The sequence below is a fragment of the Mus caroli genome, unplaced genomic scaffold (assembly GCF_978045245.1).
Source record: "Mus caroli unplaced genomic scaffold, Mus_caroli_1 scaffold_4, whole genome shotgun sequence".
Lineage (NCBI taxonomy): Eukaryota > Metazoa > Chordata > Mammalia > Rodentia > Muridae > Mus > Mus caroli.
The window spans coordinates 8,354,238-8,373,760 of record NW_028227259.1 but is presented as its reverse complement, the minus strand read 5'-3'; the positions used below and the strand labels follow the sequence as shown (position 1 = coordinate 8,373,760).

The following is a 19,523-nucleotide window of genomic DNA, read 5'->3' as shown; positions in this document are numbered from 1 at the left end:
TCTTTAGTAAAAGATCTAGAGGCATAAGCAACCACCAATAGCCTACTTTCTTTCCAGGCTTAAAAATGAAATAACAGATTGCATCCCCGAGCCCTTCTGTTGCTGTGCACAGACTGTGCTATGCTGAGTCTAGGCAGTTTCCCCAAGAACTGACTGTCAAAACCTTCTGAAAAACACTGATGAATTGATAAACTGGGTTACAGATACCACCCTGCTATGTGTGCACGTGTGCGTGTGTGCACGTGTGCGTGTGTGTGTGTGCACACCTGCATGCTTGCTTGTGCTGAGGATGAACCCGGGACCTCAGGCATGCCAGCTTCTCTGCTAAGTCACAGCCTCAACCTCTTTGCTCTTGTTTTGTATAAAGATTATTGCAGGACTCCATCAGGTTGACACAAGCAGGATTTATTGCCAATTCAGTGAATCCAAGGCCCACTGATGGAGCAGAGTCAGAAACAGCTAGGGATCTGTGCTTCTTGTGTTTATGCTTAAGTGCAATGTTTGAGCCATAACGGAAAATGGCTTATGCAAATATCAGATCTTGTTTTACTCCTTTAGATAACTTTCATTTAAAGAAAAAGATTTTATTTTTAAGTCCAGATCAAAGGAGAAAGCACTTGCCACAAGCCTGTGTCCTAACTGTGATATCTCCATTTGTCTAATAGTCCTGTGCACTAGCTCCAAATGGCATGACTCTGCCCTTCACTTCATTAGGACTGTGGAGCCTTTTGCTAGGACTCTCCTGTCAGAGCACAAACTCTGCCTTGTGGAGCCAGCACACACAGCCTGCATTCCAGATGTGGATGTAGGTTGTTTTTGGTTTTAATGCTAGAAGAACTGGAGGAGTTGAGCTATTCCAAGACATGCAGAGTTCATCTCTGTGTCCTATGCTCAAAAATAAAAAGTATTTATTATCCTTTGAGGCATCTTCTAGGGAATGATCTCTGAGGCAGTTAGATTTTACTTTTGTAGACAAGCTGGAATTTTCAAAACCTAGCTACAGAAGTTCACTTGTTAAATAAGACACTTGTCAGTCTGTATGCTCCTTAACACTTTACTTACAAAAAAAGGTTAGACCCTTGTCATATAAGCCGGATGGATCAGAGTTCGGCCCACAGAAGGGAGAAGGAGAAAAACACTCCATAAAGTTGTCCTCCACACATGGGCTTCAGCACACGCACCCCAACATCATCATCATCATAATCACAACTTTAAAATTAAAATATGAAAATGAAATGCCATGTTTAATACTCTATTTGCTCATTAAAGGACATGTACTCAACTGTGGATTAGGATATTAGCTGTTGCTTAAGTATGTAATACGATACCACAACTAATTTACTAAGATGTTTATAATTAAGAAGAGACACAAAGAGTGTAAGCAGGGTTATGGGAAAACTGACACATATAATCCTGCCCCCCCCCCAAAAAAAAAAAAAGTGGACTAGCCATTCTGGAAAACAGTCTGACTGTTTCTCAGAAAGTAAAGCCCAAGGTTACCACATGGCCTGGCAGTTATACTACACTGTGGGTTTATAACTAAGAATAAAACATATTTCCATATTTCCACTGGGTTGGAGAGATGGCTCAGTGGTTAAGAGCAGTGACTGCTCTTCCACAGGTCCTGAGTTCAATTCCCAGCAACCACATGGTGGCTCACAACCATCTGTAATGCTATCTGATTCCCTCTTCTGGTGTATCTGTAGACTGCAACAGCGTACTCACATAAAATAAATAAATAAATAAATCTTTAAAACATATCTTCACACAAGACTTGTGCCCAAGTGTTCTTAGGAATGGTATTCAGAAGCAACGCACGAATATTTACCAAGAGATGGAAGTATAAATAAGATGCAATTTATCCCTACAATAGAATGCTAGTCGGTAAGAAAAAGGAGTGTTAGTGTATGCCACTGTCTGAATAACCCTTGGAAATATGATTCTAAGTGAAAGAAGCCAGACCTCAAACACCACACGCGATTCCATTGAAGTTCAGAACAGGCAAACATACGGAAAAGTAGACCCACGCTTGCCTGAACCAGCTGGAGGGCGGGACAGGCTGAGCAGAGGCGTCTGGTTTGCGAGTGACGAAAGTATTCTGGGGTAGACCTTGGCGATGGCTGCATGGTTCCATAAATAAACCAATTACATGAAACAGGCCTAGAGCCGCTCGTCTCAATAAACATTCTTCATCTGTGCAATAAAACCATAAAATATTCCTGTCATCCTTCTGCCCAAGATGGCCACAGATGTTGCCTGTATGTCACGAATTTCTGTTGGGTAGACTCAGACCTACGTGATCATCTGTTGACAAGATGGTATTCATGATGTCAGTATGCCCCTGCTCACGTATTACCATATAGCCCAGCGGCTGAGTAAACAACTCTGACAGTCAACCAGGAAGTGGAAGCCAGCAGACCAGACAGGCCTCTGTAGGTGCCACCTGCTCCTGGCAATGAGGCCAATGAGAGACATGTCCTATTCCAGCCAACCTGACACCTTCTTAATTGTTTTTTGTGTTTTGATTTTGAGTCTCTCAGATAATTGCCCTAATGAACACCTGGTACGTAAGTGTTCTGTTCCACTCTATGAGATTCAGAAATGTGCCGACCTGGGAGGAATTCTCTGAGACAGCTGACAGTTATCTTTGAAAATTTTCTTTTAAAGACCTGTAGTATCAAGTCTGGGAATTGTAATTGCTCAGTTTGTTGAGGATTCACTTAACAGGCATAACACTGATGGAAGTCTAATATAGAAGCTGGAAGCCTAGACGACAAGGAGGTGCTGTTTACTGCCAAGACATCCACGGCCTGGGTAGGTAGACACCCAGGTACCACAGACCATGATAACCATGAAAGGGAAAGATGGGAGCAGTGGTCCAATCACAGTGCTATGGTGAGGCCTCTTCCTGTGAGCCTGAGGCAAGCGAGCACAGGGAACAGTTTAACAACCTGGGACTCCACTAGGTTCTGGCTAGGCAAACACCACTTTCCTAACAATGCATTTGGCAGCATGAGCCTCTTACCTTCATGCACAGTGAACAAGCAGCCGTTTACAAAATAACGCACGAGCAATCTGTTAGCGACCTAAGGCCACCACTGTATCAAGCTTCAAGTACACACAGATCTCCCTAAAGACCATTAAACATACTTTCTACAAACATGTCCCCAGTGTATCCAGGTATATATATAAAGAAAAAACAAAAACAAAATAAACAAAAAACAGATGGCTGATCTGGCCTTAACTGGTTTGGGGGCATGTGCTATGAGACAAACTCTGTCGTCTACGTGAACTCTTCTTTTCCATGCCCTAGTTTCCGTCTATGCATATTCCTAATTGGGTGTGCATATGACTACACTGTAGGGAATGACACGTATAGCCAGTGAGGGCTTATGTAATAAAAACTTGTCAGTTAAAGAAAGGACCACCCAAACTACACATCTGGTGACCAAAAACTTAATTTGAACACCATAAAATTAAACCCAAAACAACAGTGGGGACCTTGAGTGCCTTCACTCATGGGCCGGCCCAGTTGACACTCTTGGCAGTATATCTGACCTGTCTCTTTGCTTTGAAAAACTTTCCTTGTTACTTTTGCAAGTCTGTGTAAGCCTTCATTTCAGTTTTTGAGTAAGAAGCCAAGAGCCTGGAAAGTCCCAGCCCATGTCCTGACCATCAGTAACAGGTGATAACCCTACCTGGGCAGTCTTAGATTAAGAGTTAGAGTCACCTGAAAAGCTAGCAGGATGCTCATACTTAACAGAAAAAACAGAATAGTCTAAGGCATTTGTCACCTTAAGTTTTCTTGGGAAGACATGAATGTTCACTATGAACACATCAATGACAGAACAATCCTGTGCAAGTCTGTTTGCTGAACTAACAGATCTACTTAGCTGGCTTTCAGGAGCATGAGCGAGGGGTTGCTTGTAGTGTAGAACACTGGTAACTCTCGAAGAGCTGCATCACCAAAACCCCATCCTATGACGAATGGCAACTTCCCCACAGTAGAACCCCATGTCCCAACCCTGCTGTTCTTGTCCCTTAGCCTTTTTTTTACCTTCTAACTACTGCAGCATCTCTCCTAAGACCATGTATACCAGCCTGGTCTACAGAGTGAGTTCCAGGACAGCCAAGGCTACACAGAGAAACCCTGTCTCAAAAAAAAAAAAAAAAAAAAAAAAAAAAAAGACCATGTATAGCCGGACAGGTTCCATACAGCTAAGATGGACAGGCAGGCATGAGAAGGAACGAGTGGTTGGAATCTCAGACAAAGGTCTAAGGACCCTCCCACTTCCTTATGAGAGAATGTCAGTGGCCTGATCTTGTGGGTCTCATTGACTGAAATCATAGTGGCTGCCGTATTCAGAGGCCAGCATTCCACAACAGAAGTGAAACAGAATGGCAGGTGTAGAACTACACAGTGCAGTGGTGACTTTCTGAACCACACAGCAAATCGCTCCAGAGGAAACTACTAGGCTTGTTGGTATTACTGCTCTGTTTGTTTTGGGGTTGGCTGGTTCCAAGGTTTAACTGTGGGGGGGATTGGAGTTGGGAGGGAGGGGGAAGAGAGTCCAGTAAGATGGGGTTGCTGGGTCTCAGTCAGCAAAGGGCAGTTGGTACCTCCTTGCTGCATAGTTCTGGTGTTTAACTATGAAGTCTTTCTTATTCTCCCAAAGTCAGCCAAATGCATGAGTCCTTTTATGGGGCAGAGGCCAGGGTTTGTCTTTCTGAGGTATAAAAAGATGCTAAGTTTATCTCCAGAGAAGCTTCCTCCTGCAGCAGCTGGGAACAAATACAGATACCCACAGCCAGACAATATGCAAAGCACAGACCTTGAAAAATACAGCTCTAAATGGAATGTCTCCATCAGGTCCATCCCTCAGGGCTCAGGGCTCCCTGGGCAAGAAAAGGCAGAAAGACTATAAGAGCCAGAGGAGATGGAGGATACCAAGGAAACAAGGCCTCTAAATCAACATGATCAAAGCTCACATGACCTCACAGAGACTGAGGCGACATGCACAGAATCTCCTGCTAGATTCTGCGCAGGTCCTCTGTGTATGTGTTATGGCTTCCACTTTTGTGTTTTCATGGGATTCCTGAGTTTTTGAACAAGTGGGTCTCTGATTCTTGTGCCTTCTCTTGGGCTCTTTTCCTTTTGTTTGTCCTAACCAACTCCAATGTGATAGTTTTGGTTTGATTACATTTTGTTATATTTTATTATTGTCCCTTAGAAGCCTGTGTTTTTCTGAGACACGGAAAGGGGGTGGATCTGGATGGGAGGGAAAGTGGGGAGAAACTGGGAGAGAGGAAACCATATCAGCATATATTATTTGAGAAAAGAAACTATTTTCAATAAAAGGAAAAGCATTTTAAAGAGGCTAAATTGCCTAGTAAGGTGGCACACAGGAAAACAGCCAGTGTGGTGGTCTGGTGAGCTATCAACAGAACCACAGCCTTGTGAGAATGAAAGGCTCTGGGTTCCCAGCATGTCTGCAAGCATTTTGCTTCTCCAGAGCCACAGCACTGAAGGACATAGAGCCAAGGTCCCCAGGAATCGGAGGGAAGGAAGGTTATAGCATAGAATCAGGTTCACTGAGGGATGTGATCTCAAGGCATAGGATTCAACAGGAAGCAGGCATCAAGTCCTAAGTCCCTTGCACACCATCCTAAGAAGTCTGTACCCAACACGTGTGACAGAGAGCAACAAAGCTTCCCTGGTGTGGAAGCACTGTGACACGGTGACCAAATGCAAGATAAAAGGGCGTTGTGTTTTAAGAGAAGTGTGAGGACCACTCAGTAGGTATGACTGCTTCCAACTGAAAGGCAAAGGTATTGGTCTAGCTGAACTTTCAAAGAGGAAGAAAATTTTATTAACCCTAAAGATTGTGACTTTGACAAGCAATAAAGATAATGGGGACAGCCTTTCAGACCGAGGAAATGGCATGAGCAGAGACTTCACTTGGAAAATGTGAGTTGCTTGGAAGTAGTTGAGCCTGGAATCACTGGGATCAGTGGGAGGAAGGCAGAGCACTGCCAGGAACAGAGCCCTGCACACAAGGCCTTTGAGAGCTGAACATTTCCCCCAGATTTACATCTGGATCTGCTTAGCTAATAGCTGTTTAGATAGATAGACATCGGCAATGAACTGGTTACTGAAGGTTGGGGTGGGGAGCATGTTGGGATGGGGGTGCCTGCTCTGGCTGAGTCATACTACCCCTGGTTGGAACACCACCAACATAAATATAAAACATCTTCCAACTCTATATTAAAAACATTCAAATTTACAGGGAGGTTCAAAGAGTATTAGAAGGAGTATCTTTGTATCCCTTACCTAAATCCTTCAGGTATGAATGTGCATGTGTGCATGTGTTCATGTGTTCATGTGTGCATGTATGCATGTGTGCATGTGTTCATGTGTGCATGTGTGTATGTGTGCATGGGTGCATGGGTGCATGGGTGCATGGGTGCATGTGTGCATGGGTGCATGTGTGCATGTGCCACAGGACAGCCTCAGATGTCATCTTCCTTAGGTGCTACCAGCTTTGTTGGTATAATCATTGTTTGTGGGAAGGGCTGATTAGGCTAGACTATGCCTGTGTGCCTCAAAGCTCTGCCGATCTCTATCTCCCCAGTGCTGGGATTTTGTAAGTTCATGCCACCACACCCAGCTTTCCATATGGGGTCCTGGGGATTAAACTTGGGTTCTCATGGTTTTTGAGACTGATGTATCTTCCCAGCCCAGGACGATTTTTGAAAAGCAAATGCCAGTTAATTGTACAATGACTTGTAGCCTGTGTTTGCCTGCTTCTGCCTCGGCGTGTTGTTTAATATTGCCTGAGTGCTGCCCCATCCCCTGGGGGTCCCTGCGTCAGGCTGTTCTACACCTGGGGTGCTGCTGGGGCGCTTGACTTGGGGTTCACTACTACATGGCTCCATTAGAAAGAAGCATATTTAGTATTTCTTGGTGATCCTTGCCTAAATAGGTTATATTAAACATAGCTTTTTAAAATTCTGTCCTTCATTTTAGCTGGTATTTATTTAAAACTTTTGTCTTCTTACCAAGATTTCCCTTTAAATCTGCTAAAAGTTTGGAGACCTGTTTTGAGCTGACTAAGGGTCTTTTAGACCTTGTACTAACTCTCCTGCTTTATTTTCAGTATTTCCTAGGAGTTTTATATACTGGGGATTGAACACTGGGCCTCAGGAATTCTGAGTATACACCTTTACCACTGAGTTAAGCATTCAGCCACCTATAAATATGTGTCTAACTTGCCCAAATTCTTGTTAGAAGCATTTATTAATAAAATCATCATCTCTGCTGGTGGAATCATGTTCCTTATTGGTAAGAGAGGATATTCAAGGGAACGTGCATGCTCAGCTGATCTCTCTGGCGAACATCTGACTGATTTCATAAGCAAACCATGTCTTACACTTGAAGGCTAGAGAAACAGATTGATATTAAGATGAGGTTTGTCTTTTCATAACTCGCCTGGCTTGCCTTCTGAGATACCTAACTTTATAGAAAGTCTGGAAAAATAGCCCAGGCATTATAGAATGTGAACATTAGAACAAATATGTCATAAGTTATCTGGCAGCCACAATGCTGTAAGTCATTCTCGTTTCAGCTTGGAAACACATTTTAATTCTTAGGTGTATTTATTCATTTATTATTACTTTGAGACAAGGTCACTATACAGCCCAGGGAGCCTCAAACCCCTGCTCCCCCTGTTCCAGCCTCCAAGTACCACGTTACAATGTTTGAAATCATGGCTATTTTGGTGACACACTTTAACACTTTTTAACCAGTGCGGCGAATGTCATAACCCATCATGCACACCATTTAAAAAAAAAACTATAAAATTATATAAGGTCTCATAGTTTTCCCAGCTTTTAACTAATTTTCCAGTGGTCTCTATAAAGGGCAAGTAAGCCTGCAGACTTTAAGATAAACATGCTAAATCAAAGATCTCATCCATAGCTGTAAATCAAGAGAAAATCAAGGACTTTGTTTGAAAAGGGTCTAGTGCCCTCAGGAGTCTGATGGCTGGCTGGTCCACCCTGCAAGAATCTCCATGGCTAAGCTACAGCATGATGAGCTAATGAGCTGATGAGAATGGCTAAGATCAAAAATTCAGGTGACAGCAGATGCTGGCGAGGATGTGGAGAAAGAGGAACACTCCTCCATTGTTGGTGGGATTGCAAGCTTGTACAACCACTCTGGAAATCAGTCTGGCGGTTCCTTAGAAAAATGGACATAGTACTACTGGAGGATCCAGCAATACCTCTCCTGGGCATATATCCAGAAGATGTCCCAACCGGTAAGAAGGACACATGCTCCACTATGTTCATAGCAGCCTTATTTATAAAAGCCAGAAGCTGGAAAGAACCCAGATGCCCCTCAACAGAGGAATGGATACAGAAAATGTGGTACATCTACACAATGGAGTACTACTCAGCTATTAAAAAAGAATGAATTTATGAAATTCCTAGCCAAATGGATGGACCTGGAGGGCATCATCCTGAGTGAGCTGGTGGCACTGTTTGGGAGAATCATCTGCAGCCTTTTAGGAAGAAGTATTTCAAAGTGTAAGCTTTGAACGTTCATAGCCTCATCCTACTTCCAGTTTGATTTCTCTGCTTTGTATTTGCAATTGAAGAGGTGATGAGTCGGCCTCCTGTGTTCCCACCTCCCGTCCTCCTCTTGCGTCATTGTGGACTCTCCCTCGAGAACCATTATCCAAATAAACCGTGTCTTCCTTAAAAAAAAAAAAAAAAAAAAAAAGAAAGAAAGAAAAAAAGAAAAGGGTCTAGTGACCTCAGGAGTCTGCTGGCTGGCTGGTCCACCCTGCAAGAATCTCCATAGCTAAGCTACAGCATGATGAGCAGGAAGTCCTCAAGACCTGGAGAGGGCTTGCTCTGTCCTGACACAGCACCAATCAGTTCTCACAGTGGGCCCTCACCCCACTCCGCCCCTGCCACGTGACCAAACTGCTTCCCACTGGGCACCATGGCTACGGTGGTATCTCCTCAGCATTGCCACTTCACCTCCAGCACCTGGTCTCTTCCACTGCTTCAAACCCTAGCAAGCTCACAGGGAAACAACGGGCCAAACCCAACAACAGATGATTTTCACATGGGAGCCCAGAAGACCTTAGCTGTAGCAGGAGCTAGAGAGGAGTAAGAAAGTAACAAATTAATGAATAAACTTCTCAAGAAGAGAAGAGCCGAGGCTATTTATGTAAATAATATCGTGTAACACGCTTAGGTTTCCACAGCAGGGTATAAGGCTGCATTTGTGCATGCACACATGCAGTTTGTATGCATGGAGCACAATCAGAGAGCATGCTGGAAAGCAGAATAACTTTCAGGAGGAACAAACCATTTCAAGGCATTTTTCCTGTAACCCACATTTCCTTTGGTGCTGTTAGGATGTTAGTGAAAAATAATTTAGAATAATCTGTTGAGGAAGTCCAACACAAATATCATCAGTAAGTCTTTTTTTTTTTAATTAACAAAGAATTCTGTGAACTATTAATTGTAGGCTCTATCTCTTCACAGAGTCACACAGTTCTGTTCTGAACTATATGATATGAAAGTACCAATATTCAAGGGAAGTAACAAGCTAAGAAAGGAACATATCACCCCCCCCCAAAACAAAACAAAACAAAACAATTCTATTGAAAAATGTGGATGAGTAAAACATGGAGAAGCTCCTATTACTTGGTCCAACTGTTAAGTATAACGGAGTTGACCAACCCTCACTTGTCTAAAGCACACAATACCATTCTGACTTCCTCCTCCTCCATCCTCCTCTGTGGGTTCATCTTTCCAATGGAGCTGACATGCACCGCTGTTCTGAAGAGGTCTGGTTGCCTTCCTCTCTTCTCTAAACCAGGCTTCAGCAGCCCCCTCAGCCACCTCAGCCACCTCAGTCTCCTCAGCCACCACTCTTGCTCTCTTGCTCTCTAACTGCTAACCCAGCCCAGTGTGCCATAAAGTCCCTCAAACACAGCAGATTACTTTCAAAAGTAATTGGTCACGTGACCAATGCAAGTCTTACAAAGGACAACATTTAATTGGGGCTGGTTTATAGGTTCAGAGGTTCAGTCCATTATCATCAAGGTGGGGGAACATGGCAGCATCCAAGTAGGCATGGTCCAGGAGGAGCTGAGAGTTCTACATCTTCATCTGAAGGCTGCTAGCAGAATACTGACTTCCAGGTAGCTAGAATGAGAGTCTTAAGCCCACGTCCACAGTGACACACCTACTCCACCAAGACCATACCTTCTAATAGTGCCACTCCCTGGGCCAAGAATATACAAATTATCACACATGCCTACCCCTGACCAGATACAAATCCTGGCTACTGCTTGGGACAGCTCTGACCACACTCCCCCAACCACTTCCCATCTCCATTCTCAGATAGCCATCAAGCTTTGCTAGCTCCACTAAGTCCTTGTCAGAACTTCGCCATCCCTACCTGTCTTTGTAGCTGCTGCCCCTCTTCTAAGGGACCGTCTACACCACTGCCAGACCTACACTGTGAGCAGAGCTGTATGCGTGACTCCTGCTGCAACCTCACTCTGTTGATCCCAGAACACTGGGAAGCAGGCAGCATTAGAATTATTGATTGACAAAGAAGGAAATGGGGGCTCTGAGCTGTTCAGTAACTCAACCAAGTTCTCACAGTGTGACGGCACCAGGGAGGACATGTCAACCCTTGCTTTTCATAACTTATAATCACATGGTGCTGTTTTCTTGTTTTGACACTGGACTGGACCTTGACACAGTACTGTGCCTTTCATTTTAGTACTTCAGAACTGACACACAGTTGATAATGAATAATTAAATAACGTTGTTCTCCATCTTGTTTTCTGAGATAAGGTCTTTTTCTGACTGAACTGCCTAGTCCAGAGGTCAGATCAGCCTATCTCCGACTCCCTGGAGCTGGAATTACAGGCATGTCCCACCTTGCCTTTCACGTGGGTTCTGAACTTGGGTGTTCATTCTTTCAAAGCTCTCTCTCTCTCTCTCTCTCTCTCTCTCTCTCTCTCTCTCTCTCGATGGAGCACACACACACACACCCATCCCTGTTATGGGTTTGCTGGTTTGCTCTTGTCTTCCTGGCACTCTAAAATTCTTAGCTGGAAGACACTTTCCTTTGGAATTGTTTGAATTGAGAAGGATTTATTCTGCTTGTTGCTACTTGTAATATGTTAAGAATAATGAATCAAACTTATTCTTAGGGATATGTATTATATCTGTAGGACTCATTCTAAAGTCACTGATACCAGTACCCCACACGATACCCTTGAAATTTTATCTTAGGCTCCCAAACTACCTTCCCTTTTATAGTCTAATTAGCAATTATAATTTTATAAAGATATTTTCCCTTTTCAATTATTTTTATTCACTTTCTCACTTTATTGTTAGTATGAGTCCTGTGATCACAGTTTTCCAATGTAATATTTATATTGATTATTTGGGAATTTCTCATAATGCATCCCAATCACACTCACTTTCTAGTCCTCCCAGGTCCAGCTCAAATTCAATTTGTGTTGCCCATAGACTCACTGGAGCATGGACAAACTCTCAGTGGCCAGCCCATTAAAGATAACTGAATTTTTTCCACTCCTAGCCCCATAAGAAGCCATAAATTGTGGAGAGCTACACTTCAGCATCTTTATCACCATTTTTAAGAGTTCTCTTTGGTGGTTTTCTGTCTAGGCTGTTACTTTTTTGTAGGAGAAGGGTAGGGGTTGTCACAGAAGCCTTCTATGTCTCTTTCTCAATGGTGAATCTGCAGCCATCAATACCATGGCAAAAATGGCTCCCTGTCTTTTATGGTAAGCATGGATCATGAATGTCCACATGGTTCCTGGTGACAGCATGGATAATGGACAACTGCATGGCCTCCTGTGTCAGCACATGCCATGGACCTAAGCATGGTCTCTGGTGGCAATAGTGATCACCAACATGGCCCTCTTCTGTAGCAGAAGAGGCTTCTGGTGGCAGCACAGGCCATGGACATCCACTTGGCTTTCAGTGGTAACAGTTTTATTTTTAATTTTTAATTTTTTTCTTTCTGAGACTCTCTCTTACATTGTAACTCAAGCCTTCCTGGAACTCACTATGTAACACAGGCTGTCCTCAAAGTCATAGCAATCCCTCTGCCTCAGCCTCCTAAAGTATGGAACTAAAGTTTGAGCCCTACAGTCAGCTCTATGGTAATTTTTAAAAAATGTTATCAGTCTTTCTGACCCAATTGCCTACCATACAGGCCTGCAGGAATGCAGGCTTTACTCAACACTTAGAAATGTATTGAATGGCCTGCCCAGGCAGGAGCTAACCCAAGACAAGATGACCATGGGCCCAGCGCAGTAGTGAGTCCAAAACAACCACCTGTCCAGACCACCAGAGTGGACCAGCCAGCCAGAGTTCAAAAAGAGCTAAGAAGCGGTGAGTTTATTCAGCAGTAAGTCTCAGAGGTTGAAAACATTCTAGACCTAGATAAGATTGTATGGAGGGTGGAAACTTCCAGGACTAGGCCTAGGTTGGCAGATGGAGGCAGTAAACCTTCAAGATGAATTACATCAGGAGACTAAGAGTTACTATAACATGTGCTGACTGGGCTTAGGGCAGCTCCCTGAGGCTGCTGTGCTGCCCAGGGTTCTCTGAGAGAATGACAGACACTCAGACCTTCTTCTCTTTACAGTTTTAGTCAGTACTTCACTGGACACAGGAGACGAGGCACTCTGACCTCTGTGAGAGAAGCCACTGTTACTGGTCATAGAAGCTACAAGTTCACCTACAACGCTGGCTGGAGAGAAGGACAGGAGGCCCATCTCCCTGTGGAAAACCACAGCTGGCTTCTTGTTCTGTGCTTTTGAAAATTCAAGGAAAATTCATTTGTCTCCCAGTTCCCATGTTTCCTTTTAACACTCATCTTTTCCTATATCCTGGATCCCAAGTCAGTTTCCGGGTTTCCCGGGTTTCCTGTCTTGGAGGTTGTATGTCCCTGGACTTCAGGCTTTATTTGTGTGTGTTCCGTGCGGATGGGTGGTCTCCAGCGGGCGTGTCATCAGATTAAGAGGTGCAGCTGTAAGAACTCCCACTCTAGCTCAGAGCATAGTTGAGAAGCGCTGGAATTTAAAGAAGCCCTAAGCGCTTGGTTGGGAGAAGGGAAACCGTGCCAGACCCATTCAGCCTCTCACTCGATGACAAAACATCCTGTGATTCCTGTGAGTTAGGCATCGATACCAGGCCCTGCCTCTACCCTCACAGAGCCTAGACTGTGTAGGAAGGCAGGGGTAGAAGGAATGTTGAAAATAATGGACCAGCTGTTTTTGATGGAGGTATAGATACTGTGCAGTGGAAATGTGGAGAAGGTCCTGACCTGCCAGCCATCCTGGTCAGTAGGAAGATGTTCTAAAGAGACAGATGTGCACCCTCACCCCCACCCCAGCCATGAGACTACTGGCACAATGCATCCTATGGAGTTGGAATTTCCCCAGGAGAAGGCTGGAACCCTTGCTGTCTACTGGTGTGGAAGCTTGTCTCCTAAACAAGAGCTCACACAGTCCAGACATCTTGGTGGAAAGTTCTACAGAAGAGACTACAGCAGAAACAACAGTAGTGGTGCGTAGAGGCACCCCAGACTTCCAATTATGGCATCTCTGATCATGGTGGGCAGGAGCACACCCTGACCAGATTTCTTAGCTATGTGCACCTCTGACACCAAACATGGCTTCTTAGGGGCTGCCAGAGTCCAGGCTCTGACCCTGACAACTCTAGTAACAAGCCTGATCAAAAATGTCCAAAGAGGCATTCACAGCTGAAACGGAAAAGACAATGAGAATGTATTGGGTGGATAAGGAGCAGGGAGGCATCTCTGACTGCAGGGGAAGGGCAGGGTGTGTTGGGGAAAACAGGAGGATCAGTGTCCCTGGAAAAGAGGTGAACGGTGAAAGTGGCCCCCAAAAATACAGGGTGCCCCATCAGACACCATGGCCCCTGAGAGTACAGGACACCCCATTAGACAGCTTAGGCTTGGGAATGATGTCCAACTCTGAGCAAGGGGACAACAGTAGCAAATGACTTCACCATCTCTTTCTTCGTTGCTTGTCTGTCTTTGCTTTGACTGAAAACCAGCATAAACTAAATAGCCTTGTGACTTACAATTCAGATTAACAGGGAAACTGAAATTTAATTAGATTTGGAGTTTTTGCAATTCTTTTTTAAAATGATTTATATGTTCTCAAACTTTTAAGAAAGTATCCAAGGAGGTAACAAGTATAAGAAAGCTATACTGTAAAGGGGCAGCGATAATGTATGGGACATTAGGAACTGAATAGCTATGCTGTAAAGGGCCAAGGATAATGTGCAGGACATTAGGAACTGAACAACACTTATCTAACACTCATATAAAAAAGCAGCTAGAGAACCAAGTCACCACAGGATCTGCTTCCTTAAAGAAACATTTAATTGGCCTTGGATTACAGTTTCAGAGATTTAGTCCATTATTATCATCTGGTGTCAGCCAGACCTGGGGCTGTTGGCCGGTAACCCCAGGTCTTCAGGAGGCTGGGGTATGAGAATCAGAAGTCAAGGCCTATGTGGGCTACAAGGTGAGCCCAAGACAGCCTGGAGAATTCAGTGAGACCTTGCCTCAGAACAGAAAGTAAAAAGAGGGTTGGGCTGTAGCTTGATGAGCAGTAGACAGCTTGCTTGGCTTGCACCAGACCCAGACTTTACTCCCTAACACTGAAAATCTGAAAGGAGGAAGGAAGGCTAGGGAAGGAAAAGAAAGAAAGGGAGGAGGAAAGAAGGGAGGAAGAGGAGGAGGAAGAAAGGAAGGAAACATAATCACCCATTCGTATTATATAGAAATGATCTAGATAGAGAAGTGATTTTCTACTGGACCCCACATCCCAGGCACATGTATACAGACCCTGCATCCCAGGCACATGTATACAGCTCCCACATCCCAGGCACATGTATACAGATCTACATCCCAGGCACATGTATTCATACCCCCATCCCAGGCACATGAATACAGACCCTGCATCCCAGGCACATGTATATAGATCTACATCCCAAGCACGTGTGTAAAGATCCTGAGACAGGAAATCCTTTGCTTGAGAATCTAGATGGAGGCTGTGGTGCTGGAGTAAAGCGGAAGGGCAGAGCGAGCCCATGAAGATGACAGAAGGGTAGGCAGAAGTCTAGCCAAAAAAAAAAAAAAAAAGTCCTTTTATAGCCTCGCCTTTCCCTGGGAAAGCCTCTGCTCTTAGCAGACACTGACGGTCAGTGCAACTCCATTGCAGCCATAGTGTGCTCCCTGGAGTCTCCGGCCATCTATTCCCTTCTTTCTTTAATCCCTTCACAGGTCTTCTTCCACCATAACCACCATGTAGCTCTGTTCTATTTCTCCTGGCCTGACTTCTCCCTCTCAGGTCTCCCAAGGAGCTTTCCCACAGCCACAGCCAAGGCTCATGGGAGTGACAACCCTCTGCCTCTCTCCTAAGCCGTTTACATGAATATCCCACGCTCTCCTGGGAACCTGCAATCTTTCCCTCGAAATCTGTTACATTTCTTATATTACCAAACTGTTTTAAAAATCAGACCTCCAGCTGGGTGTGGTGGCCACACATCTTTAATTCCAGCACTTGGGAGACAGAGGCAGGTGGAGCTCTGAGTTCAAGGCTGGTCTCCAGGATAGCCAGGGCTACACACAGAAACCCTGGGTCAAAAATAAAATAAAATAAAATAAATCCTTAAATAAACAAATTAAAAATATAAAAGTAGGTGTCTTAGTCAATGTTTTATTGCTGTGAAGAGACACCATGACCACAGTAACTCTTTTTAAAGAAAAACATTTGATTGAAGCTGGCTTATCATCACAGCAAGGAGCCTGGCACCACAAAGGCAGAAGTGGTGCTAGAGAGATAGCTGAGGGTTCTGCATTCAGGTTGGCAGGTAGTGGGAAGAGAGAGGCACTGGGTCTGGCTTGGGCATTTGAAACCTCAAAGCTCATCCCCTCAGTGGCCCACACATCTTCACTTGCAAATATTCATTGCAATGAGTCAATTGTCTGGTTCAAGACCTCTGGCTTCTGTGACATCACCAATGTTGGATCCTTAGTGGGACTCCTCCTGGTTATTATCCTGTGTCATGGAGATCCTGCAGCTTTGGGTCTGCAGGCCCAGCATGGGGGCCGTTCTTATTCAAACCACCACAGTAGGACTTGTATTCATTCTTTTTTTATTTTTAATTTGAAATTCTAAAAATGATTTTATGTGTATGGTTCTTTTGCCTGCATCAGTGCTAGGAGTTGAAACTGGGGCCTATGGAAAAGTGGAAATGTTCTTAAGCACTGACCTATGTTTGCAGCCCCAATAGCCAGATTTTAAATATCATTATTTCCCTACCCCACCCAGAGATCTTCATTTTCTATAGCTGGCCAGTCACCTACGTCTTTCAGTTTTATCTGCTAACTCCTGTTCAAAGTCCTTTCCATACACTCCAGCCTGGTTCACAGCCTCCTTTCCCTTTAATTCCCAGAACATTTATTGGTTCCTGCTCTCCTAGTCACCCACTGTGTTGGTTTGGCTGAGATTGGCTCCCACAGGCTCATATATTTGAATTCTTGGTCACAAGGAAGTGAAACTGAAAGGATTAGGAGGTGTGGCCTTGTTGGAGGAAGTGTGTCATTGGGGCTGGGTTTTAAAATCTATGCCAGTCCTCCACCCTCCCCACCCCCATCCCCTACACACTTTCTCAGTTGCTGCTCCTGTGCCTACCTGTGCACTACAGTGCTCCCCACCATGATGATGATAATAATGGACTAAATCTCTGAAACTGTAATCCAAGGCCAATTAAATGTTATCCTTTGTAAGTGTTGCTGTGGTCATGGCATCTCTTCACAGCAATAGAACAATGACTAAGACACCATGCTTCCAGCCTCCCAAGGATCCACTTCACATGGGGGTCTGTGACTGCTCTGGGTGTTCCTCTGTCATTGGTTCAAGTCTATACGATTCGTCACAATACTAAGTTTCTCCTTCAACATCCCTCTCACAGTACATTCCAGCAAGACCATGCTGCGTGGAGTCCCTTGAACAAGCACGCACTCCTTTGTATGTGTGCTGAATAGGGCAAATTAGGAAGCCATTGTAGCCATCTGCCACACCATGTGAAAATAACCCATACCTTTCTTTCAACCAAAGCTGCAGAGAACAGGTCTCACTCTTGTTAGAAACCACACTGCCAAATACTCATTCCTTCAATGTGTATGTATATGTGCCTACTGTTCCCTAGGGGTCCAGGGAACAGCAATAGATCCTCAGAAATCCCTCTGTTTAGTGAGGGGACTCCAGCAGATTGCCTATATAGAAACGCTCACAATCTAGGACTCCTCATGGAAGTCTTTACAATTTGTGCAAATAAAAGACTCTTCATAAACCACTGTCTCAGCATGCGTCTGGAACGCTATTCTGACTAATTTTTTCCTTTAAACAACACATATGGCAGTAACTAAGGCAGCCAGAGTCATAGCTTGAATGGCCCCAATTATGGATCCTGTGGTCTTTAGGAAATCACAGCTCTTTTAACTAATAGAAAACCTTTTTATATACATGGAGATAAAGTCACATCCAAGTAGCCCAAGTGAAATTAACAATGCCATTTAGTTAGATGTTTACAACGTTATAGAAGATTAAAGATGCCTAAAAACACCTGGCCCCATACACAACATCCCTCTATATTCTCCTGATGATCAAGCAATAGCCCGGTGTGCTGGTCCCCTGACAGCACCACATACTAAGCCTCAATGGCCTTGAACGGCTGCCTCTGAGTGGTCACACGTCCTCTCCTCTGCTTAGAAAGTAAGGCATTCCCAAACCCTCTGAGGCACAAGAGGCTTCTCTCCCCTGGTCTCCCTCACCCTTTGAGCCTCACACATGACATCACAGGAAACAGAGTGTCAGGAAGATGCACTGAGGCTGTGACATCCCCAGCACCAGACACCAAAGTCATAACAAATGTTTGTTAACTGAGTCATCGTGAAGTTCTAACTGAAACTTAGAAGAATTTAAAATGGACGTATTCTAGAGAGCAAACTTTACCCAAAGGTACAACTGGTCACATTTCATCTCTGGCAAGTATCTGTAACATTCCAAAATTTAAATTCTGAGTGTTAAGTCTGCCATCCAATTTACACTTCATCAGACCTGCAGTCCAGGCTGTTGTTTGGCTGCCCTGGCTGCGGGCAGAGTTGACTCACTTTAGATCAACTGAGGTTAGATTGACAGATGTTGTACCAATGTCTTTGTCAATCACTTGCCTTTTAGATGGGGGAGGGAAAAAAGTTTACAAGATTTTCACCCATTTAGTGTTATTTTTAGATTGCTACATGGATAACTCTACCGTCCTCAAATAACAGGCTTTCTTCAGGAGAAAATAAAACTAAGGAGAACAAAGCTTGAGGCTACACTCCTAAGTCCTTCACTTGCTCTCAGAGGGTAAAATCTTAACACATGGTCTTTGGAAATGAAAACTGAGTTCCCCTTAAAGGCTAAAAAGTCCCACCAAGTCACAGAATTTTGTCTTCACTCAGCAGATCGTCCCTGGCACATTAGGCTTATGATAAATGTCGTGGCAGAATGAGATGAGATGTTTGTTCCATCTTTTATTATGCATCTGATCATCTTCCCCTTGTTACCCTGTGGCCCTGCAGACAACAGCTGGGCACTCATAAGCCAAGGAGAGGTTTAATACAAAGCAACGTGGGGAGATGTGGAATGTAGGGTTTTAAGATTTAAATACTGGGTTCTAAAAGACTTAAGGGAGGACATTTGTTAAAATCATAGAATTTTTTTCCATCCCTAGATTAGGGAACTAGTCCATGTCAAGAAGAAAACTTACTAGAACTAAATTGAGAAAAAGAGGGGGGGGGAGGAAAAGGAGAGAGGAAAGAAAAGTCAATGGAGAGAAGAGGAAGGGGATGGGAGGACAGGAGAAGAGAGAGGAGGAAGGGCAAAGGAGGGGAGGGGAGTGCAAGGCAGGGGAGAGGAGAGGAGCAGGGCAGGACAAGACAGGAAGCAAGAGCCAGAAAGGAGCAGAAGAATGGTCTAAGGGATTCTGCATCACATGGGGCCTGTCCAGACTATCTCAGATTGGGTCAGCTGGAGAGGAAGACAGAGCCCAGACAGATGTAGGAAGCATAGCCATCCACTTTTCCTTGTAGAGTTGATAAAAGTTAAAGTCATCAGAGTTTTTCTGTGTTCGCTGTTTTACCTGTTAAGATCCAAGGGGAAAACCAAACAACTATTAAGTGTTCAAAACTAAGGAAAGTGGGGCTGGAGAAAAGGTGAAGTGGTTACCACAGATCTTTCAGGGGATCTAAGTTTGATTCCCACATAGCAGCTCACCACCCGTCCTAGGGCATCCAACATCCTCTCTTCTAGCTTTTTGAGTGCACCAGGCATCCATATGGCGCACAGGCAAACATGCAGAAGAAACAT

At 44.3% G+C, this 19,523-nt stretch overlaps 1 protein-coding gene across 2 annotated transcripts in view; it reads right to left on the bottom strand.

Annotated features, from left to right (window-relative positions):
- The window catches only part of Fbxl13 (F-box and leucine rich repeat protein 13), a 159,340-nt gene that overhangs the window by 17,130 nt on the left and 122,687 nt on the right, over positions 1-19,523 (bottom strand). The gene's annotated exons all lie outside the window — the stretch shown is intronic.